This window comes from Vulpes vulpes, chromosome 14 (assembly GCF_048418805.1).
Source record: "Vulpes vulpes isolate BD-2025 chromosome 14, VulVul3, whole genome shotgun sequence".
Classification (NCBI taxonomy): domain Eukaryota; kingdom Metazoa; phylum Chordata; class Mammalia; order Carnivora; family Canidae; genus Vulpes; species Vulpes vulpes.
The window spans coordinates 27,401,159-27,425,789 of record NC_132793.1 but is presented as its reverse complement, the minus strand read 5'-3'; the positions used below and the strand labels follow the sequence as shown (position 1 = coordinate 27,425,789).

The 24,631-nt window shown below is 47.0% G+C and overlaps 1 non-coding gene across 1 annotated transcript; it reads right to left on the bottom strand.

Annotated features, from left to right (window-relative positions):
- Positions 1–7,060: 7,060 nt before the first annotated feature.
- On the bottom strand, positions 7,061–7,167 carry LOC112909958 (U6 spliceosomal RNA). The gene has a single exon (XR_003233182.1). It is a non-coding gene; the product is annotated as a U6 spliceosomal RNA (small nuclear RNA).
- Between the last annotated feature and the right edge of the window lie 17,464 nt (positions 7,168–24,631).

The following is a 24,631-nucleotide window of genomic DNA, read 5'->3' as shown; positions in this document are numbered from 1 at the left end:
GGGACCTTTCCTGCAGAAGCTCCTGGCCCAAAATCAGCTTTCTCTGGGTTACAAAAAGAAAGAGATCTTTCTGTCTTACAGAAAGATCTGGTGTTAGAAAAGTGTCCTTGGCATCCTTGGAGATGCTCCTTGGCCTGTTGGAAGGCCTGGCAGATGCTGAAGAAAGAATGGCTTTCTCACCAGGGATTGTTAAGACCCTGTTGCTGTTTCTGTCTTACAGAAAGATCTGGTGTTAGAAAAGTGTCCTTGGCATCCTTGGAGATGCTCCTTGGCCTTTTGGAAGGCCTGGCAGATGCTGAAGAAAGAATGGTTTTCTCACCAGGGATTGTTAAGACCCTGTTGCTGTTTACCCATATTGTCCTTTGTTCATTCCCACCTTCACCACAGTGATGCAGGTTCCACATCCAGGACACATGACAACTCCTCATCTCCTCTTTTGTCCATCCACTCATTCATTTATTCACATAACAAATGTTGAGTAGCTACTCTGGGACAGCTGCTGGAGCTACAGAGCAAAACCGTGTTCTAGGCATCATGTCAGCCTTGAAGGTGGCATAGTGCCTAGCACAAAGTAGATGCTGAACAAATCTGTTGAATGGGTTGCTATGAGATGAAAGACAAAAACACTGGTATCCTTTCTGATACTCTGGGCTGTTCCTCTAACAAAGTCTGCATGGAGCAATCACAGAGGACGTCCTTGAGGAGGTGGCCTTTGAACCAAACCTTGACCACCTCCTTCCACTCATTTGACAGGTGCAGAAATGGAGACACACAGGTAAAATGACTTGCTCAAGGCCACACAGAAAAAAGAGAGGGAAATGATAGATGTACAGAATCTGGGACTCAGGACCCCAGCCTACCATTTCTCCCAAGTGCTGTGCCAGGCCCCAGATCAACAGAGAGGACAGCAGGCCTGGGGAGGGGGTTTCCCGGCTCTGAGTCTGGAATCCATTTGCTCCAGCCCAGTAATGTTTTCCCAGGGAGAAGTGGGAGGCCCTAGCCCTGCCCCTCTCTGAACCGGCCCCTCCCCACCATCTGCTCCCTGTTTATTTATTTATACTTAAGTCTCACCTCCCAACCCTGCCGGGGGCACCAAACATACCCGGCATCCCTGCAGAGAGGGGAATGAAGGGGAGAAAGGCACTGTCAGCCCCCATGGCCAGGGGAAGCCCAGGTCTGAGACCTTCCTGGCCCTTTTGCCCATACTCGGATCAGCCAGGATGACTGGGTTCAAATCCCAGCTAGTGGGGCTTCCTGGCTGTGTGACTGCTCTGTGCTTCCATCTCCTCTTCTGTAAAATGAGGCTGATAATAGTAGCCACCTTGGGGGTTGGTAGTGAGGATTCAGTAAAGTGCTGTGGATAGTGTCTGGCACAGACAGACTCAAAGAGTATCTATGTTGTGTGGTGTGACCTTGAGCAACAAACTGTCCCTCTGGCCCATTCCCTTGTTTCTGCAACAGGCAACTAGCCATTCCATCTAAGGAGCTCCAGTGCAAAGTCCAGGGATTTGTGAGGGGTACAAACCCTGGCCCCTCCGCAGAACCCACACCCCTAGTGTTGGGATAATTGATGCCAGCCCCCTGCCTGCAGTCGATATTGCCTTCCAACAATCCCCTAATTTTGCAGAGAAGGCAAACTGACACCTTCACCAGCCCAGCATAGGCTGGGGAAGCCCTTCCAGCAATCTACCTTGGCTCCCTGAATGGTACCCTCTGGAAGGCTAGCACACCGCAGAGGTACCGACACCCTGGCTGTGGCTGCGAATCACAGGGAACTGCGCCCAGCTGCTAGTTAAGGACCATCAGCTCAGGATCTGCCTGCCGGGAAGGAGCTGCTGGCCCAGACTGCTCCCCTAGGCTCTGTTCTGTGCCACCCTCCCCGGGGACAGCCTCCTCCTCCTTCCTATGTGCAGTCATCCCTCCCTCTGTCCCCCATCCTTCTGTCTGAGCCTTTACCCCCACTCCGAGTCCCCATTCCCTTCGCTAAGTCTGCAACCCTCCATCTGAGTGCACCCCCCACCCCCTGCTCTGCTAGCTTCCTCTCTGTGCCCCCAGCCTCCCTCTGAGACCCTGTTACCCTTACCAAGTACCTGTTTCTTTCACTGAACCTTGTTTCTCTCTGTTCCCATCTCTATGCCTTTACCCTCTCTCCCCTCTCTCTGAGCACCCATGTGCCCATAGCCCCCAACCCCCTTGCACACCACACAATGCTCAGGTATCCACTTAAGATGCACATGCCATCTAAAGGCCTTTTGGGGGTCACAGGGCATCTAGGCAGACTCCCCATTATGGGGACCACACTGCCCCGAAGAAGCCACAGGGGGGCAGATTTCTACAAAAGAGGAAGGAGAACGAACACTAGCAGAGCTCAAGGGCTACCTCACTAAGGAGTGAGCACCCATCACCCAAAGAACAGGGGCAGAGACCATCCTGTGGCTATGCCTGGGCTCTTCCAGTCCGTGATGCAGCACCTCCAGATGTTCTATTCCAGAAGCCCCTTTGGGTCAACAAGCCTGATCCCAAGCACCGTGTTCCTTCTGGGGGTGGGGAGAGTGGGGAGAGTCAGGGACAACGGGTAGGGACTTCCATAACCAGAGAAGGACCTCGTGTGAGTTTTGAGAGGCCAGTGACAGGCCATGGAGACATATAATGACCCATGTGAAGCCTGTTTCCTCTTCATCACCCCAAGGAAACTGAGGCTTAGGAAGAGATATCATCTGCCTGATTCTCACAGGAGGGCCTAGGCTGCCATCAAACCAAGCAGGGTGCATTTCATACCTTAACTTCTCTCTGCTATGCCCTAGGCTCCTAGGCAAGGGAAAGGAGAGGACATGGGTGAGCCTCAACCCACACGAGGGGGTGGGGAGCTGAATTTCCAAGAAGGGCGGGAATGGTGGGGGAGGGAGGAGTGGAGGCAGGTGTCTGTGGGATCCTCTATCTTCCCTTTCCTCAGTCCTGTATCCCCCACCCAAGAGGGCCCCTGACCCCCCCACACACCCTGTTCTCATCTGGCCTCCATGTGCTCAGCCTGCACCTGAATACACACTCCCCAACGATCTGTCTTGGGCTGTCAGAGGATCAATGGGGCTCCCAAGGCCTGGCCCAGCAGGGAGCTAGAGGGAAGTCCCTAACAAGAGCTAAGAAGGGGACCCCGGGGGTTGGGGAGGCAGTGGGGAGAAGCCAGGCTGGGAACGGACACTGAGCTTGGGTCTGGCATCTTGTTGGGGCAAGACCCTGGAAGGTCTGGCTCCCCAGTGGTGAGACCTGTTAGCTCCCTCATGCAGGGGTCCTGGACTGGTTTCCAAGTCTGTTTGGCCTTCTAACTTTGGGGGCCTGGCCCTTTCTCACTCTGGGCCTCAGTTTTCTTCTTTGTGAACATGAAGGGATCACATCTCAGGAGGATTAAGTTTCTAAAATCAGAAAAAGATCTCTTTTTATGAGCAAAAGAAAATGGCCTCCAAAACGTTAAGTGAAATAAAGCCAGATGCAGAGCAATGTATATATCTACCTACCTTCCGTGTGCATGTGACTCTAAAAGAGAATACAGGATACATGTGTGTATCAGCTTGCTTGTGCATAGAACAATCAGGAAGGACACAGGGAAACAGCAAGAATAGGGATGGCCCAGGGAGAGGACCCAGGTGGCTGGGGAGGGAGTAGGAAGGAGACTTTCCTTACACTTTTTTATACTGTTGAATTATTGGTCTATAATCATGTATTCCTTGGCCAAATAATTACACTTAATGCAAAATATAGCATCCTTCTAGGAAGTATGTGGGTAGGAAGAATGAAGAGAAGTAGAATATTTGCATAGTTTCAATATATCTCCCCACAGATATTTATTAATTACAAAGAGAAAAATTGTGGCTTTATAGTGGAGAAAGCTGGTAGATAGCACCTTAACCAAGTAATCAAGGTGAACATCACTAGCAAGGGGGGAATTGACCTCATGTGCCCCCTGAGAGTACACATTGCAGAGTACACAGCATCACTGCTGTGGTATTGCTGCCAAAAGCTCCTGATCTGAATCTAATCATAAGGAAATAACAGAAAAACCCAACTATAGGGACTGCTTATAAAACAACTAGTCCATGTGCATGAAAAAAATGTCAAGTTCATAAAAGTAAAAAAAAAAAAAAAAAAACAACAACCAAGAAAAAACCCACCAAGGAACTATTCCAGATGAAAGGAAACTAAAGAGATATAAAAACTAAATGCAACTTACCCTGGATTGGATATTGGATCAGGAAAAAAAAAAAAAAAAAGATTTTGTTTGCTGCAAAAGGATATTAGTGGAACAATTGGCAACATTTCACTAAGTCTATAATGTAGACAATAATATTGCAACAACATTAATGTCCTGATTTTTGTATCTGTACTGTGGCTTTATTAAAGAATGTTCTTGTATTTAGAAAATATATATGGAATAATTTAGAAGAGACATCATGTCTGCAATTTACTCCTAGACAGACAGAAATGTAAGCAGAGATAGAATGATAAAGCAAGGTAGTAAAATGTGAACATTTGAGGAATCTAGGTGAAGGTATGAAGGAATTCTTTGTACTGTTTTTGAAACCTTTCTGTAACTCTGAAATCATTTCAAAATTAAAAGTCCAAGTATAAATATAGGTCACTGGCATAGCTAACATTTAGTAGGTATGCGTGATGTCCAGCTGCTATCACAGATGAGAAGATGCAATTTGACCATGTGTGCCAAACACTTTGATCTGCCTACTAAATTATAGTATTGTATATTAATATAATGGAATGTTATATTACAATATTATAAGATCTAATATTATGCTATTAATATAATGGAATGTAATATTAGTGAAAAGGCAGGCTGCCTGCCTCAACACAGATGGATCTTCAAAGCATACCGTGGAAGAAAAAAAGCAAGTAAGATAGGATACATATTATAAACACAAATGTATATATTATATCATGGGCATTTCTATACTTCTCAGAATGAAACACAGTCCTATATATGGTGTAAGGATTTATACGTAGTATAAGTTAGAACATTCATAGGAACAATAAATAATCAGGGTAGTGGTCTCTTTGGGGAGGAGAGGGGGACTTTTATTGGGAAGGGTTGCAGGAGTCTTCTGTATTAGTTATTTAACCTGTGTAACACACGCTACCAACCACAGAATGGTGCTTTAAAGCAGTGACATTTATGGTATCTCACAGTGTTTGAGGGTCAGGAATTTGGAAGTGCTTTGGCTGGGGAGTTCTGGTCCTCAGGAGGTTGCATCCAAATGTCATCTGGGGGTTGTACTCATCTGAAGACCTGACTGGGGCTGGAGAATCTGCTGCCTAACAAGCTCATTTACATGTCTGGCAAGTTGGTGCTGGTTGCTGGCTAGGGGCAGAGGGCAGGATATAGGAGAGGGACTCAGTTCCTCTCTACATGGTCCTCTCCATGGGACCTGGATTCCATCACATCATGGTAACTAGAATCCAAAGGTGAACACTGACAGACTGCATGTCTGCCCCTCTGAAATTCTCCTAACTACTCCTGTACTCTGACACCTGGCGTTTTCCAAAGCATCTGCTTGGATTAGTTTCTGGGATATTCTTCCATAGAGATACCACTTGTTTATAAATGTATGTGCAGGGGTGCCTGGGTGGCTCAGTCAGTTGAGCGTCTGACTCTTGGTTTCAGCTTGGGTCATGACCTCAGGGCCATGAGATTGAGCCCTGAAACAGGATTCACACTCAGTAGAGTCTGCTTGAGATTCTCTCCCTCTCCTTCTCCCTCTGCTCCTCCACCTGCTCATGTGTGCCTGCATGCATTCTCTCTCTAAAATAAACAAATAAATCTTTAAAAAAATTAAAAATAAATGTATATGCAAATACATACATACATACATACATGTATGCAAATACATACATTTTATTTTCTCCCCTAAATGGGAGCCTATTATACATACCCTTCTACATCATTTCTCCCCCCTCCTCCCTGCAAATATACTTTGCAGATTCTTACATATTCATACATAGAAAACTTTGACATTTATTTATATGGCTTAATAAGTATGCCATCATGTGGATGTATTGTAATTTATTCAACAACCCCATATTAATGGGCATTCATTTTGTTTACCTTTGTTATTACTTTTTAAGCTTCAAATGTAGAGGGCTGAGTTTAAAAAAAAAGTCATCATTTCAAAGCAGAGTATCATTGTTGACCCCTGCATGCCCCTTCTTTGTTTTATTTTTCTCTCTCTATTCTCTTTTATCCCATTTCCCCCTCCCATTTTCTGCTCTTCTGTAGGCCCATTCTAATGGGTTCCATGTGTTCTTTGGTGTGTTAGTCTTCTTGAAGAACACAGTGTGCTTGTATGGGTATTGTTACTTTCTATATATGCATTTTAATCTGATTTCACTCTAGTGCTCATTCCCTGTTGAACATCTATCTGGGTTGTGGCTTGACTTGTGGCTTCTAGTTGCTGACTAGAACTGCCTGGTTTACATCCACATGTTTTTATCTCTACTAGCCAAGTAACAGGCACCTGGGTGGTCTCTAGGTCTCTACCCACCACATTGTCACTACACTGGCATGTCCTTGTCTGGGTCAGTATGAGAATCTTATCTGGACAAAGAGGTAGGCATAAGATTACTGAGTGATAGAGGATATATATTCCAGTTATCTTTTGCACTCTAATAAATTACTCTCAATTTAGAGGCTTAAAACCACACTTTGTTTTATTCATGAATTTGAGGGTCAGGAATTCAGGAAGGGCTTGGCTGGGCCACTCATCTCTGAACTATGTGGTGTCATCTGAGACAGTTGAGGTTGGAGGTTCCCTTCCAAGATGGCTGACCTCTTTACTCATGTCTGTAGCCTTGATATACCAGATCTCTCTGTCTCTGTCTCTGTCTCCCTCTCATAGTGTCTCATTCTAGAGGACACCTCTCCATAGCTAGCTATGACTTCCTCACCGCATGGCAGTCTCAGGGTGGTTGGACTTCCTTCATGGCAGCTGGCTTCTCCCCAGGTGATCATTCCAAGAAAGAGGAAGTAGAAGCTGCTAGTCTTTTTTTTTTTTTTTTTTTTAATATGGAACACTTCACAAATTTGCATGTCATCCTTGTGCAAGGGCCATGCTAATCTTCTCTGGATCATTCCTATTTTAGCATATGTGCTGCTGAAGTGAGCACAGAAACTGCTAGTCTTTTAAGATCTGGGCCGGGAAGCTGTCACAGCATCATTTCTGCCATAGTATCGGTCAAAGCAGTCACAGAGCAGTCCAGATTCAGAGAGTAGGTGCACAGACCTCACCTGTTGCTGGGAAGACTATCAGAGACTTAGTGGTCCTCTCTTCTACACTCCAATATATATTTAATGTGACAGCTTGCTCTCCAGATGGCAGCTCCTGTCCTCACTTCCGCAGTGCTACCTCCACATCGCCACCCACACTTGGCTCCATCCAGCCTGTTCAGTTCTCTTTGCATGGCAATAAGTATCCCTGTATCTGGGTCATCTCACACATGTGCAAATATAAATGTAGGATAAAGTCCCAGAGGCAGACCTGCTAGGTGAATGGGCATGTGCACTTGCAATTTTGACACATACTGCCCACTCTTCAATCACCTCTGAGCTCCATCCATCTCTCCATAACATCTGAGCACCCCTCCCTACCTCCATGCACACCACCCTCAAACAAGCCGCTGTTCCTGGGATCCCAGCTTTTGCCCTGGACCTCAGTGTCCATTCTCCATGTGCAGCCAGAGGGGTTCCCCTTAAAACCTAAGTCAGATCCTGCCCCTCCTCTGCTCAGAAGCCTCTGATGATCTCCCACATTACTCAGAGTAAAATGTCCTTGAGAACTCTGAAGCCCTGTGTTGACCCCATGACCTGTCTCGCCCATCCTGTCTCCCGCTTCTCTGTCCCACCTGGGGTTCCTGGCAGAAGTTTGAACCTCCCATCTCAGGGTCTTCCACCTAACATCCCTCCCCACCTGAAATATTCTCTTCCTCCATATCTCCCCGGCTCATCCTTACTCCATCTGTGCCTCCAACCAGACACCACCACTGCTCCCCACTTGGGGTCTCCTCCTCACCCTGCTTTGCCTTCTTCTTAACATTTCTTCCCCAACATCTGTTAGATGGAGTTCTACATTGGTTCATTGTCCATCTCCTCCCCAGATCGTGAATCTCACTGCAAATCCTCCACACCTGCATGGTACCTTTCACTAAGACTCTATAAATATATCTTGAATATTTGTGGAATTCAATTACTGTGCCAATTTGCACCCCACCAGCAATGTCCAGATCTCAGTAACATCAATGAACACAAACATACTGCCAGATTCCTATCCTTTAAGTGAGAGCCTTCAAGGGGGACACCTGAGTGGCTCAAAGGTTGAGCACCTGCCTTTGGCTCAGGTAGTGATCCCAGGGTCCTGGGATTGAGTCTTGCATCAGGCTCCCCGCAGGAAGCCTGCTTCTCCCTCTGCCTATGTCTCTGCCTCTCTCTGTGTCTCTCATGAATAAATAAAATCTTTTTAAAAATAAAATAAAATAATAAAATAAAATAAAATAAAATAAGAGCCTTCAAGGACCTCCTATGACCTTGCTTAGTACATTTCACATGGAACCCAAGACCTTGTCCTACAGGGCGAAGTGTTTCCTCAGTTTTTTTTTTGTTTTTTTTTTTTAATGATTGTCTTTGAGAATGGCAGAGTGAATTACCGAGAGAATTACAGGATTGCCAAGCAATTTTGAAAGCCCATTTGAGAATAGTAATTGTGAATTTATTTGTTTTATTTTTATTTTTTTTTTTAATTTATTTGTTTTAAATTTTATTTATTTATGATAGTCACACAGAGAGAGAGAGAGAGGCAGAGACACAGGCAGAGGGAGAGGGAGAAGCAGGCTCCATGCACCGGGAGCCCGACGCGGGACTCGATCCTGGGTCTCCAGGATCGCGCCCTGGGCCAAAGGCAGGTGCCAAACCGCTGCGCCACCCAGGGATCCCTGTTTCCTCAGTTTTATGAAAAGAAGCTCATGGATGAGATTTTTCTCAATGTTAAGTTCTCCTCTAATCCATTTTTCTAACCTTATTGGCATGGACTCCCACTGAGCCAAAAAAAACCACTAAGGGATAAAAGGAGATATCTCACAAACAGTGAGTTCCCTGGTTGGGGCTTCTACTGGGGTAAATGAAACTAATCCCAGCTCTGGGACAATAAACATTACAACTGATAACTTGAACCAAGTTCTTTCTTCTGCCTGAGCCTCAGTTTACATATTGATGGAATAAAGATAGTAACACTCTTCTATATAATATGCTTGCAGGTTGCTAGTGCCAGGGACAGTGTCAGGGGGCACATTTTAATTCACTCAATCTTCATGGCAATTGCAAGACGCTGGAGCTATTATTATTCCCTTTTCTCAGAAAAGGAAACTGAGTCACAGAGCAATTAGCATGAGTACATTTCTACAGCTTGGGAGCTCTGAGGCCTGGATTTGAACCCCCGACACACTCACTCCCAGGGTGGCTTCAAGGCCAAATATATACTCCTGTGGTATTTTAAGGAAGAAGTATGCTCATGGGTATGGCTTGCTAGAGGCAATGGGAGGAGGTGACCTTGCATATAGGAGAGAGTCTGTATGACCAAACTGAATTGTACACAAAAGGCACAGGGCTGAATTGGTGCTGTGTGCAATCCACGGTCATGGTTCCGTCTGGGGCATGAACTCAGTCTCCTGGGCTCCCAGATGGCTTCTCAATAACATTTTATCCTCTATCATTATTAGAATAATTACTGTTAATAAAAGCAAACTATTGCATGTTTACTGCGTGCTAAGAATTTCCTTTGCATTTTGAATCTCTCAACAATCTTATGACATTAGTGACTCACATTCATCCTATTTTGCAGACAATGAGGCTGACCTTGGTGGCAGAGCTAGGGTTTGTGCTTTGTGCCTTTACCCCCTTAAGGGTCCATGGAACAGCTCTATTTACCAAGGACTTTCTTCATTATCTCATTCAACCTCGCAGTCATGCCTTGAAACACATCCTCCTATCATTCCCATTTTGCTGACGAGAAAACTGAGGTGCAGTGTGCTGCTCAGGGCCGCACACAGTTCCTTGCAACAAATCTGCCCTGTCTCACCTCCCCCAGCAGCATCCAGGATGTCACAGATGGAAGAAGCCCGATTTATAGCACAGGAAAGAGCAAGTCAAGGCCTCTGGGCAGTGAGCAGGATTCTCAGGCAGTTGCCCAGAGATCCTGTTTACTGGCAGGGCCGGAGGCACACAAGACCAAGGAGGAAAGCCCCGGGAGACGCCCCATGTTTGCATCTTCAAAGCCTTTCCCTCTTACTCTCCCATCCTCAGGGTTCTCTGGGGGGGCAGTAAGCTGTCACTGGCAGGGGGGGCCAGTAAGCTCTCACTTCCATGGAATGTCCTCCAGCCCTGGTGCACTGGTTCAAACCAGCCTCTCCACTCCTGCTCTTTCCTGACCCCCATCTGCCTCCCCACTGGACAGCCCCACATCTGGGCTCCTGCAGCTCATTCATTCAGCAAAGCATCACTGAATGTCAGGTGCTATTTCAAACACAGGGGATACATTTGAGAATAAACAGTGATCCGTGCCCATAGTGTTGACATTCCGTGGCAGGGAAGAGATAATAAATAATAAATACACTAAGAAAAGTATATAGGGTGTTAGATAGTTATAAGGGCCATAGCGAAATAAAAAATAAAGCCAGGCAAGTGGCTTGGGCATGAGGAGGAGGGCTCATGGAGTTCAATAGGGAAGGCCTCACTGAGAAGGTGACATCTGAGCATGGACTTGAACAAGATGAGGCAGTGAACCAGGCAATACCTAGAGGGAGAGTGTTCCAGGCAGTAGACTGTGATCCACAGCCAGTGCAAGGGTCCTGAGGCAGAGTGTCTGGTGTATGAAGAGTGGCTCGGAGACCAGTGTGGCTGGGGAGGAGAAGGTGGGAGATGGTACAGAGGAGTAATAGGATAGATGAGAGAGCAGGTCACACATGGGTCATCCTAAGGATCTAGCTTTTACTCCGAGTGAACTGGGAGCCAAGGGAGTGTTTTGTGCAGAAGAGGGATGTTGTCTGATCTGTGCATTACAGGATGTGTCTGACTGCTGTGTCGAGAACAGACTGCAGAGGAACCAGGGAGGAAAACGGAAAGATCAAGGAGCCCTGTGAGGAGACCGTTGGAATAATCCTAGTAAGACATGAAGGTGACTTGCCCGGGGTGGTAGTCGTGCTCCGGTTAGTACTGCTATGTAACAAACTACCTCAAAACTCAGTGACCTAATGCAGCAACCATTTTATGATGCTTGTGAATGCAGAACAAGTGTGGTGGGGAGGACTGGTCTCTGCTCCACAGTGTCTTGAGCCTCAGTTGGAAGACTCAAAGGCTGAATGTGAATCAACAACTGAGGGCTGGAATCATCTGGAGGCTGCTGGCTTGGAACCACCAGCAGGACCTCTCTGGGTGGCCTAGACTTCCTCGTGAGATGGTGGTCTCAGAGCACTTGGACTTCTTTCACAGAAGCTCAGGACTCTGAGAACAGGTGCTCCAGTGAACAAGGTGAAGCTGCATCACTGCATCACCTGTTATGGTTCAGCCTTGGAAGCCACACAGAATCCCTTCCACCATCCTCCATTGATGCACACAGTCTCAAGCCCACCCAGACTCAAGGGGAAGGCACGTGGACCCCCACCTCTCAAGGGCACCTTGTTCTAAGGTGGCTACAAGCACTTAGCATCTTCAAGGCAAATAAAAAGTTTCCTTTGTCAACTGATGCAGAAGGCAAAGGAAGAATTAGAAGTGGCTCTGGTGACCCAGGGCTCACAGCCCAGTAACCAAAACAGTTACCTCCCAGGCATATAGGCAGCCAGAGAGGAGCCCTAGTCTGGCTTGGCTAGTCAGGGCAGGCTTCCTGGAGAAAGTAATGCATGAGCTGAGTCTTTTTTTTTTTTTTTTTTTTTTTTAATTTCTTTTTTTTTATTTTTTATTTTTTTTTTTGAGCTGAGTCTTAATGAGTGAGGCATCAACTGAGAGAAATGGAAGAGGGTACCCAAGGACAAGGAGAATTGGGGTCATTCATATCGGGAGGCAGAAGGATGAACCCTTGAGAGATAGGTTCTGGCACCAACTGCCTAGGTTTGAATCCTGCCCTGCCCTGTGAGTGGGTGGCATTGGGCTGGCCACCTCCCCTCTCTCACCCTCAGTTTACTGTAAAAAGGAGTGAAAACAATTGTACTGCATTCAGGGGAGGAAATGCACACAAGGTGCCTGCTAGATAGAAAAAAACCCTCCAACTGTCACCTCCGACTAGAAAATTACAGACGGTGATCATCTCGCTCAGGCTGCCTGGGTTCTCAGATGAGGAAATGGGAAGAAACTTGCCCAACACCATCATATGTAGAAGGGGAGGACCTGAATCATACCCTACTGACCTGCCATGGCCTGAGCCCTCCCTGTCTGTATTCACTCCTCACCCCTCAAGTTCACCTGGGGGTAGGGGTGTCCTTCTTCCTTGTACATGCCCTCATCCAAGAAATCCTGTGAGGCCTCCAGAGGGGATCCCCTGACCCAAAGGTAGAGGCTTGAAGATGGAGTGGTCTCTGCCCTGATAAGGACTCCCCCCCACCCCCGCCTGCATTCTCCACGTCCCCCCCCCCCCCCTCCTTCAGCAGGAATTCCTCAGTTCAGCATGGAGTTCCGGTAGATTTTATGGGCCAGCCACAGCAGACAAATGGAGAAGAAAAACATCCCTCTGGAGCTCCTCTCAGCTCTCAAACCTGATTTCCGCTCAGCCGGAAGGAGGCTGGGCTGCTTTAACCCTCTGTGGGAGGGGACCACAGGGTCTGACTCAAAATCCTCCTAGCTCCCTGCCCTGCCTTCCCACCACACAGGCTCTTTCCTTCCCCACAGCTCCTACTCTGCCTCCCAACCCTGCCCAGGGCTCAGCCTTCCCTCTCCCTTTACAGAACTGCCTCAGAGACCACAGATCCCAGTTTAGGGTCATCAGCAAAGCATCCACTGACTGTGAATATACTCTCTGCCAGGCATTTATAAACATGCTCTGGAACAGTCTGGAGCAGTGTGGGAAAGGACGTGCGTGTGGGACTCAGATAGAAATGGGCTCCAGGGACACCTGGGTGGCTCAGCGGTTGAGCATCTGCTTTGGGCTCAGGGCATGATACCAGAGTCCTGGGATCGAGTCCCATATCAGGCTTCCTGCATGGAGCCTACTTCTCCCTCTACCTATGTCTCTGCCTCTCTCTCTGTGTATCTCTCATGAATAAATAAATAAAATCTTTAAAAAAAAGAAAGAAAGAAAGAAATGGGCTCCAGAGGGAAGCCTGGGTGGCTCAGGGTGTGACCCTGGAGTCCTGGGATCGAATCCCACATCAGGCTCCCTGCATGGAGCCTGCTTCTCCCTCTGCCTGTGTCTCTGCCTCTCTCTCTCTGTGTCTCTCATGAATAAAAAAAAGAAAAAAGAAAAAAGAAATGGGATGCTGCTTTGTCTGGTCTCATAAAACTTGTGGGGCAAAGTCCCTCAAATCTAGCTAGGTTTGAGTCTCCTCATCTGTAAAGTGGTCTGAATAATAGGATCTGTCTCGTAAGGATTGTGGTGAGGCGTTAATGAAAATAGGTATGTCAAGTGTTTAGCATGTAGCCCTCTGTAAATAATAGTCAACGTTACTGCTATCACTTCCTCCCTCCACAAACCGGACAGGGTAGGCGTCATCACCCACACTTCACAAAGGACAAAAGCAAGGCTCGTGGGATGCCCCTTTATCTGCTCAGTGCCTCTCACTTCCTCCAGTTATTAATCAGGACTGCATGTCCTGAACCTATTAAATAATACTATCAATCCATATCATTCAAAGACTCCGTGTTAGCAAACTTGCCTACTCACTGAAATATATTTATAACCCCGAAACAAATACTTGCCAGTGCTTTCGTAGCCATTCCCACACATGTGCAGAGTGAAGAAAAGTTTGAGTCCCGGACACACGTTCCCAGCTGAGATGGATCAAGCTGTCATTCCGCCTTCCTGTGTCTATGCTCATGCTATACACAGGCATCCTTTCTTGGGGTCTATTTAGTGCCACACTTTGCACATCCACATGCTTTTTGTTGGTGATTTCAGTCTTAAAGGGCCCCAAGCACAATGCTGAAGTACTACCTAGTGTTTGCAAGCTCGAGAAAGCTGAGATGTGCTAGATAAGCTCTGTTCAGGCATGAGTTACACGTCGTCCAGGATTCGAGGTTAGTGAGTCCCAGGTATATATGAAATAAGGTGTCCTTCAATAGAAACCACAAAAACCAAGGTGGGTATTGATCAGTTGATGAAAATATTATGCCCTGAGGCTCAAAGGATCCTTACCCTATATTTTCCCACTAGGAGCTATTATTCGGTTAACTACTAATTCAGTGTTTGCAGTGACTTTACACAATATAATTACTGTGAATAATAAAAAATCAACTGTACTTCCAGGCTTTTGGTACTTTCAGGTGTGAAGATATTTGGGAAACATTGCAGTGAGCTATAGTTACAATTAGGATTGCTGTGGGACAAATTACCCCACAACTTGGTGTCTTAAAATAACCATTTTCTTATGCTTACAGATTCTGTAATTCGGGATTCATAATAACGGGCACAGCAGGGAAGGCTTGTCTCTGCTTCCTGATGTCTGAGGCTGCAACTGGGAAGACTCACCAGCTGGGGCTGGCATCATATGCAGGCATCTTTCCTCACGTATCTCTCCCCTGGGCTGGGAGGGCTGGAAGGATAGTACAACCCATCAGAAGCACCTTTGTGTGGCCCTTCCATGTGCCCTGGGCTTCCTCACAGCATGGTGGTCTCAGAGCATTTGCCCTTATCACATGGCAACTCTGAGCTCACGGGGAGGGGGGGTCCCTGTGAGCCAGGCAGAAGCTGCATCACCTTTTATCACCCAGCTTCACAAGTCACAGGTCACTTCAAAAGTCACTTCTGCCAAATTCAACTGGTCAAAGCAGCCGTAAGCCTGCCTAGACTCAAGGGGAGAGGTCACAGACCCCAGCCCTTGACTGGAAGAGTGGAGGTCATGTTTTTAGACCACTGTAGCTATCAACAAAGACTTCAGAAAATTAGAGATTCGGGTCCAAATCTTGACCCTGCTACTTTCCTAACTGGCCCATCATGAGCACATTTCTTAATTCCTCAGAGCCCTAAAGTCCCTTTCTGTAGCATGATGTAGCCCCCAGCTTCTAAGATGGTGAGGAGGAATTGAGACCATGGGTATGGAGTAGTTTGTTCAGTGCCTGGCACACAGTGTACCGTAGACGGTAGTGTTACGGACCTTATTCATTACGAGACCTGGATGTATTTTCTTTTTAAGGTTGTATTTATTTATTCATGAGAAACACACAGAGAGAGGCAGAGACATAGGTAGAGGGAGAAGCAGGATCTCCGTGGGGAGCCTGATGTGGAACTGATCCCCAGACCTGGGATCACTCCCTGAGCTGAAGGCAGACATTCAACTGCGGAGCCACCCAGGTGTCCCAACCCCTGGATGTATTGGTTATCTATTTGGCTGCATGTAACAGAAACCCAATATAGTGGTTTCACCAAATAAGAGGTTTTTAAATTTTTTCATGAGATTTGGGGCTAGTGCAGCTTCTCAAAGAAATCATCAGGGACTCTGGCCACTCTGGATTTCTACCCTGCCATGCTTAGCATGTGACTCTCATCCTCATGGCACCAAGTTGGCTGCTATACCACCAGGAATTGCATCTCCATTCCAGGCAGGAAGAGGCTGAGGTAAAGGGCAAACCTTCTTGGGAGACTCTGTAATTTCATTTAAGGAAATAGTCCTTTCCCTAGGAACTTCTATTTTTATCTCATTGGCCAGAATGAGCCACATGGCTGCCCCAGCTGCAAGGAAGACTGAGAAGGGAATATGTATAGCTAGATCCACTGCTGCCCTGGACAAACTGGGGTTCTGTTGATGGATAGGAGGAGGGGTTGGATATCACGTAGGCAGATAGTGGTGTCTGCATGCCAACCTGGGAGAGCATCCTGCAAATGCACCTGTTGTGCCAGCATCACCATTGACCATTGGGGATAGACCAAACAAAACATATTTTTATCATGGGATTTCTGTTTAAGGTAGCTTAGATCCCCCTTGATCCAGGAAGCCTTTCCAGAGTGCTCTGGGTCACTGATCTTGTTTCTCTAAAATCATACTGTCTGGGCTGACCTACCAAGCCTGGAATGGGGGTAGTAAGATCTGCCAATGTCAGTGTTCTCTGGGGGTCACTCCCCAATCAGTCCCCCCACCTCTCCCACTATCTAGCTTGCAGAGGGGAGGAGAATTCCCCAAGGACACAGTCAGCAGCTGAGTTCAGGATGAGGCCCCTGCCCCCAACAGCTGGCTTTGAGGATTTTCAATAGGCCTCCTTGAATTTTCTAAAGACTCCTTAAATGGAGTCATTTAGCATCATCTTGCTCTTCTATATCATCTGGGTCACTTAGCACCTGGGCCCAACCTAGGAAGGCTAAATTATTCAGCACTTCCTTCAACCTCATGGTCTTTAAGCATCCACCCAACATTTCTTTGGAGGCATGGAGCTGAAGGAGGGCAGGCATGGCTGCATCTGCTTCCCTTCAATTATTCAGCAACTCCACTCTGGCCCCAAACTTGCATCCCCTACTCAACAAAATCAGAGTACCTCAGCTAACAGGCCCTTCCTCCCTAGATCAGAGTTTTGTGAGCATCTGAGCTTAAACTACCCTGAAGAAGGGTTCTTCTCTCCTCATCTTCAGGCAGGAACGCCTGCCTGCCGTAGGTGCATCTCTGGAGATAATAGAGCATCATGTGGTGGAGTCAGCAGACCCAGGAGCCTGACAAGCAATTTTTCAAAATATTCCTGTCTGTTCCCTAGCTGTGTGACCTTAGGCAAGTTACTTTACCTCTCTGTTCCTTAGTCTACTCCTCTGTAAATGAGACTATTCACAGTACTTAGTTCATGAGGCTGTTCTGAGGGTTAAATAAGAAAATATAGGGCATCTGCAGGGCTCCGCTGGTTAGGTGTCCCAATTTTTTATTTTGGCTCAGATCATGATCTCAGGGTGGCGAGATCAAGCCCCCGTGTTGGAGTCTATGCTGGGCATGGAGTCTGCTTGAGATTCTCTCTCTCCCTCTCCTTCTGTCCCTGCCTTCCACTCTCTCTCTCTAAAAAAAGAAAAAGGCAAAAGAGAGAAAATGCACCCAAGTGCTTAGAAGAGTGTGCCTGGCATATTGCAATCCAATAATAATAATAATAGTAATAGTAATAGTAATAATATTAAAATCTTCATTGCACTTCCCTTCACAGAAGTGCCAGGAAACACATTTTTTTTTCTCCCAACATTTTACATTTCCAATGACGTTTTAGTGTCCCTTAGAGAGTAGGGCTCTGGGAAAATGGCTGAAGTCCCCCCTCATAACCCCACTTTGGCTGGTAACCAGCGCCCCCATACTTACTCCCCCCTTGCTCCTATCAGACATGCTGTCAAGAAAGAGGAGGATACCCACTCACACTGAGGCGGGCCATCACTGATAATAGCTTGGAGAAATGTCTGCTAACCCGTATTCTCTATTAGGTGTCTCGTGTGGGATGTGGAGGGGGGTTGGGTAGGAAGGTCTGTGGTCAAATAAGCCAAGAAAATGCAGATTGGAATGAAGCCTGAATAGCTGATTCTCACCGCGGGATTTCTCAGAGCCTTTAACATGTGAAAGTGTTACAACTCTCTAGAAGGGGGAATGCCAAATGCAGCTTCCCAGACTTTTAAATCATGGAACACTGGGCACCTTCCAGAACAATAGCTCCCAGGAATTCCCTCTTGAAAATGATGGCCTGGAGGGTCCTTGAGGGGCTGAGTTCTAGTGGTGGAATCAAAGACACCAGCCCCATGCCAGGGGAACCACATGACTGAGGTCCATGGAGCTTTCTCACTTGCCTGAACAGAACAACAGAACAAAACAAAACCTGGCATCTCTATGTAAGGACAGTCTAAATGTTTGTTTAACACACTCATGCAGCAGATATTTCTGGGTGCTTATTACGTGCCAGGTGCTGACCTGGGTCTTGGGGGCAATGGCCACCCAGCCAAATTCTGCTTCCCTTGCTTAGTGACTGTGTGACCTTGAGAAAGCATGTTGCAGAGATGAACTAACGACAACAGCTAGCATTTACACAGCACATGCCGTGCGCCAGGACGGCTACACTTTGTCCTCACAACCCCCCTCCCCAGGTGGGCTCTAGGAGGATCCCTGCTTTACAGAAGAGGAAACTGAGGCATAGAAAAACTTAGTACCATTTGCAGGATCCTACAGCTTTGGGAAGTGGCAGAGGTAAACCCAGGCAGTCAGGCTCCTGGGTCTGCTGACTCCATCACATGATGCTCTATTATCTCCAGAGATGCACCTACGGCAGGCAGGCGTCCCTAGGTGATTCCTGGTATCTAGTCTTCCTCTCTTCTCTCCTCCCGGAAAGCCAGTATTCAGCTGGATGTGTGGCCACCCACAGTGAAGACTACATTTCCCAGCCTCCTTTTCAGTAGCTTATGGGCAAATAACAAGGTCTGGTCAACAGGACAAAAGCAGAAGTGGGGTTATAACTCCCAGACAAGTGCCCTCAATGGGCGAAGTGTGCTGTTCCTTCTTTCACTTCTTTCTCCTTTTTGCCGGTCAGGAAGCCGGCAGAACAGCCCCTGCAGCCATTTTGGTTCAAGGGACAACTTAGGGGGTTGAGGCCATGTACGATGGAGCAGAAAGACAGACAGAGCCTGGGTCCCCGACACCATCTGCTTTAGTTGTCGAAGGCTGCACAACAACAGACACTAAACTTAGAGGCTTACGACACCAAAAATTATTTATTATTTATTATTTTTTATCTGGCTTTGCCTTTCTTTCTTACCTTTGCCTTCCTTCACAGTTCCTTTGGGTCAGAATTCAAGATCCACATCCAAGGAGGCTTACTCACAGGGGTGGCCCATGGGTGCAGCCTGTGGGCTGGGGACCTCTTTACATGGGCCTCTCCACGGGACAACTTGAATATCCTCAGCACCGGGCGGCTGCTGTCCCCAGAGTGAGTGATTCAAGAGACCAAGGCTCAAGGCTCTCATCAGCTAGCTTCAGAAGGCACATACTATCACTTCCAAATTCTTCTGGTCACACAAGTCAGAAGTGATTCAGTGAGGCAAGGGTCTACACAGTGGCTGAGTACCAGGAAACGGGGATCACTGGATACCACAGCACAGAGCGCCAGACCTGCAAACGTTTTGAATGTGACAGAGAAATATGTTTCCATCTCACCTAACTGAACTTAAGATCGTAATACATCTATGAGTTCTTGACACAAAATAGGCCCTCCATAAATATTACCATTCATCTTCTTCCCCAAGTAGATTGATGTGTATGGCCTTGTCCTTCTTGTGTGTTCCTCACCTGCGCACAAGCATATATATATGTGGTACCACCATCTAGGTATAAAGTAGGTGTGGGAGGTTGGGTATCAGCCTTTTCACACATTCATTCATTCAACAATATTCATTGTTGCCCACGGTGTGCCAAGCTCTGGCCTGGGATACTAGGATACATCTGTGCCCTGGAGAACTCACAGTCTAGTGGAGGAGGCAAGCATAACGAGATGGAAAGCAACCCATTTCTCTGTCATCAGAGAAATGCAGTTTAAAACAAGAGATCAGGGACACCTGGGTGGCTCAGCGGTTGAGCGCCTGCCTTCAGCCCAGGGCGGGGTCCTGGGATCCTGGGATGGAATCCCACATCGGACTCCCTGTGTGGAGCCTGCTTCTCTCTCTGCCTGCGTCTCTGCCTCTCTCTGTGTGTCTCTCATGAATTAATAAATAAAATATTTTTTAAAAATAAAACAAGAGATCAGAGGAACACCTGAGTGGCTCAGTGGTTGAGCATCTTGCCTTTGGCTCAGATCGTGATCGTGGGGTCCTAGGATCAAGTCCTGTATCAGGCTCCTCCTCAGGGAGCCTGCTTCTCCCTCTGCCTATGTCTCTCCCTCTCTCTGTGTGTCTCTCATGAATAAATAAGAAAATCTTTAATCAATCAATCAAGAGATCAGATCATTTCAAGTGCCCAGGATGATATGGGGAAGGTGGTCCCTCATGCCCACTGGGAGTGCAGTTATGCTATGTGTATTCTCTCTGCCCCAGGAATCCTGCCCTTCGGTGTTTATCTCAGAGAAATACACACAGGAGTCCACAAGAGTTGTGCACCGGAAGTCCATCACAGCTTTGCTTAGAGAGACGGAAGTTAGAGGTAGCCATAGTGTCCATCACTAAGGCAATGGAGAAGGAGGCATGGTAGGTGCGCACACACCATATGTACTAAGCAGGGGTTAGAAGCAATGGACTCCAGTTAGATTCAGCACACAGAGCACAGTGTCGAGTAAACAAAACAACCCAACAAACAGATCTGTAGAAACTACCATTTCTGTTCATTAATAACCTACTCAACACAAATCAGCACCACATAATTTATGGGGAAACATGCATATTCAAAGACATGCATAAAAAAAAAAAAACAAAGACATGCATCAACAATATTAGTGGACCAGAGTAGCCAGCACAATATTAAAGAAGAACAAAGCTGGAGATCGATTCTGCCCAACATCAAGACTACAATAAAACTACAATAATTGCCACAGCATCATAATGGCAGAATAATAACCAAAAATGGGATGCCTGGGTGGCTCAGCAGTTGAGCATCTGCCTTCGGCTCAGGACGTGATCCCAGAGTCCCAGGATCAAGTCCCACATCAGGCTCCCTGCGTGGGCCCTGTTTCTCCCTCTGCCTGTGTCTTTGCCTCTCTCTCTGTCTCTCATGAATAAATAAATAAAATCCTTTTTTAAAAAAAAATAATAATAACCAAAAAAAAAGATCAACAGAACAGAATAGAGAGCCCAAAAATAGACCCTCATAAATACAGTCAACTAACCTTTGACAGGGAGCAAAGGCAATACAATGGAGCAAAGATAGTCCCTTTAACAAATGTTGCTGGAGCAACTGGACTCTAGGCATCCACATGCAAAAACATGAGTCTAGACACAGACCATACACCCTTCACAAAATTTAACTCGAAATGGATCACAGAACTAAATGTAAAACACAAAACTATAAAATACCTAGAAGACAGCACAGAAGATAACCTAGATGACCTTGGGTGTGGTGATGACTTTTTAGATCTAACCCCAAAGACATGATCCATCACAGAAATGATTGATAAGCTAGACTTCATTAAAATCAAAACCTCTTCTCTGCAGAAGATATTGTCAAGAGAATGACAAGACAAGCCACAGAGTGAAAGAAAATATTTGCAAAAGACACATTCAGTTAAAGACTGTTATCCTAAATATACAAAGAACTCTTAAAATTCAACAAAAAGAAAACACAGTTTAAAAATGGGTCATCTGACCAGACACCTCACCAAAGAAGACACACAGATGGCAATTAAGCACATAAAAGGATGCTCCACATCACCTGTCATCAGGAAAATGCCAATTAAAACAATAAGATACCACTACACATCTATTGGAAGGACCAAAACCCAGAATATTGACACCAAACGCTGATAAGGATATGGAGCAACAGGAACTCTCATCTATAGGGATGGAACACAAGAAAGCACAGACGCTTTGGAAGACAGTTTGATGGTTTCTTACAAAACTAAACGTACTCTTATCACACAATTCAGCAATCATGTCCCAGAGGAGTTGAAAACTTATGTTTAGGGACACCTGCATGGCTCAGCAGTTGAACATCTGCCTTTGGCTCAGGGTGTGATCCCCGAGTCCTGGGATTGAGTCCTGCACCAGGCTCCCCGCAGGGAGCCTGCTTCTCCCTCTGCCTATGTCTCTGCCTCTCTCTGTGTCTCTCATGAAAAAATAAATAAAATCTTTAAAAAAAAAAAAGCTTATGTTTACACAAAAACCTGCACACATGTTTATAGCAGCCTTATTCATAATAGTCAAACTTTGGAAGCAACCAGCATGTCTTCAGTAGGTGGATGGATAAATAAGTTGTGATACATCCAGACAATGGAATATTATTCAATGCTTAAAAAATGCATCATGAAGCCACAAAAAGACATGGAAGAAATTTCAGTGCATATTTCTAACAGAAAGACATCAATCTGAAAAGGCTAGGTACTATATGATTCCAACTATATGACATTCTGGAAAAGGCAAAACTACAGAGACAATTAAAAGATCAGTGGTTGCAGGGATGGGATGTAGATGAACAGGCGGGGTACAGAGGATTTTTAAGGCAGTGAAAATAGTCAGTGTGATATCATATGATGGTATGATAATGATGTCATTATAAACATTTGTCCAAACCCACAGAATATATACCAGGAATAAATCCTAAAATCAACTGTGGACTCTGGGTGAGAATGATGCGTCCACATAGATTCATCAACTGTAACAGATGTACCACTCTGGTGAGTGGCGTTGATAACGGGAAAGCTATTTGTGGCGGGGCAAAGGGAATATGGAAAATCTCTGTGCCTTCTCAATTCTGTTGTAAACTTAATAGTGCTCAAAAAAAAATTAAGTCTTTAAAAAAATAAATTAAGTGGGTGCCCTGTGTGGGTCGGGAAATGAGAGTGGAGAATCAGAGACAAAGGGAGAGAAGTGAAAATACAGTGTGATCAACACGCCAGACTCTGCACCAAGGTGGAAGAGGAGGAGCAAAGCAGGCTTCACCAAGAAGCTGCACCTAACTCTGGCAGAGGAGTAGCATTGTTGGTAAGACGCAAAGGGGATGAGACCTCCAGGCAGGGAGGACAACTGGGGCAAAGGCTGAGGGAGGTGCAAAGCTGGTGCTTCGGAGGAACTCCAAGGTTTCAGGGGGATGGATGCCCAAGGTGCCCTCACCAGGAAGGCAAGAGCCAACAACTATTCTCTTAACCTGTAAAACTTTCCTCCTCTTACCCGATGGACTCCTACTCAGCCCTCATATACCTCTGGGCTGCCAGAAAGGCTGTGTGGCTAGGGAAGGAGTGTGAATGACTTGACCTCCCCTCCAGCCCAGGAAGTCACTCCCTGCTCTTTGGACTTCAGTTTCTTCACCTGAAAATTGGGAATCATAACACCACCTACCTTGGAAGGTTGTGATAGAGAGGAAATGAGATGAACAAAATACAAAATACCATGTCCTTGACCCCCTGACACTTATACTCTAGTGGAGGGAGACAACTAAATATGTAGCATGTTCACTGCTGTATTCCTCAGACCCAGAACTGTGCCTGGCACATAGTAGGTGCTCAATTAATATTTGCAGATGAATGACTAACAAATAAATAAAAGCAGTAAGCAGTTTTGCTGTGGAAAGAAGGAAAGCAGGGTGAGGTGGAGAGGGAGAGCCATGGGAGTGCTGGTGGGGATGGGTGGGTAGGGGCAGTGGTGAGGGAAGGCCTCCCTGAAGAGGTGAGATTTAAGGGAAGATCAGAAGGAAGAAGGGCCCAAGCTATGGGGATATCTGGGGGTGGTGCAAACCCAGGGAGAGGTGGGCTCCACAGGCAGCGAGGAGGCTGGTGTGGCTGGAGCAGAGAGACAGCAGACAGAGGATGGCAGCTGAGCCCCTATTGTGGGTCAACTAAGAATGTGGCAAGAGCCCCATCCCCACTCTCAGGGATGAGGCTGAGAGCAGAGTCAAAAACCCTTGCAGGCCATGGGTTGCTCCTCCACCTGGGCCAAGCCCCTAAGAACTATAGCACAAACTCCTCTCACATGTTAAGTGCTTGATATGTGCCAGGCCCTGGCTTTCCTGGCATGAACTCTGTAACCATCACCAGGCCGAGGAATGAGTGCTATTATTATTCCCAGTTTTCAGAGCAGGAAACCAAAACTCCTAGAGGCAGCTACCCTTGGGCTGGCCCCAAGGGCTCTCTGATGCAGGAGTGTGGCGTGCTCCCACCACATTGTCCTGGAATTCTTTGTTTACAGCTCACCTTCCCCTCTTGGCTGCAGAAGGCCCAACACAGTCTCATTCATGGTTTTATTTTACTCCCAGGGTCCCATGTGTCAAAGCCTGCCTGAGGAGCCAGTGAATGAATGAGCCTACCAAGTAAGCCCTCCCCAGCTTCGGCTTCCGGGCCCAGTTCATGCCCCCGTTGGCTTCTCCAACCAGAAGCTGGGATGGGAAGGGGGCTGGACAGCAGAGAGGGGGAGAAGGGGGAGAAAGCGAAAGTGAAGGGAGCCGGGAGCCCCTGTGAGGAGGCGCAGACAGGGAAGGAAATCTCCCGGTAATAACTCATCGGCTCAGGAAGCAGCAGCCTGGCCTGGGGCTGCGTGTGGGACTAGCCCTGTGGGGAGGGGGCCATGCAGGCTCCTTCTCCTTCCCAAAGCCCAGCCTGGCTGGGGTCATGGTCAGATGAGGAGGGGTGGGGGAGCCAGGTGTGGGAACAGAACTTCCCACAGGCCCTGGGGCCTGAAGACATCAGGAGCTGCTCCCCAGCAGCCAAGGGAATCCCTCTAGCTCCCCACCCCCATTCTGGTCTGGGGTAGGGGAAAGCAGTGTAGCAGAGCTGGGAGGCATCTTCAAGAAAGCTGAGAGGCCCAGAAAG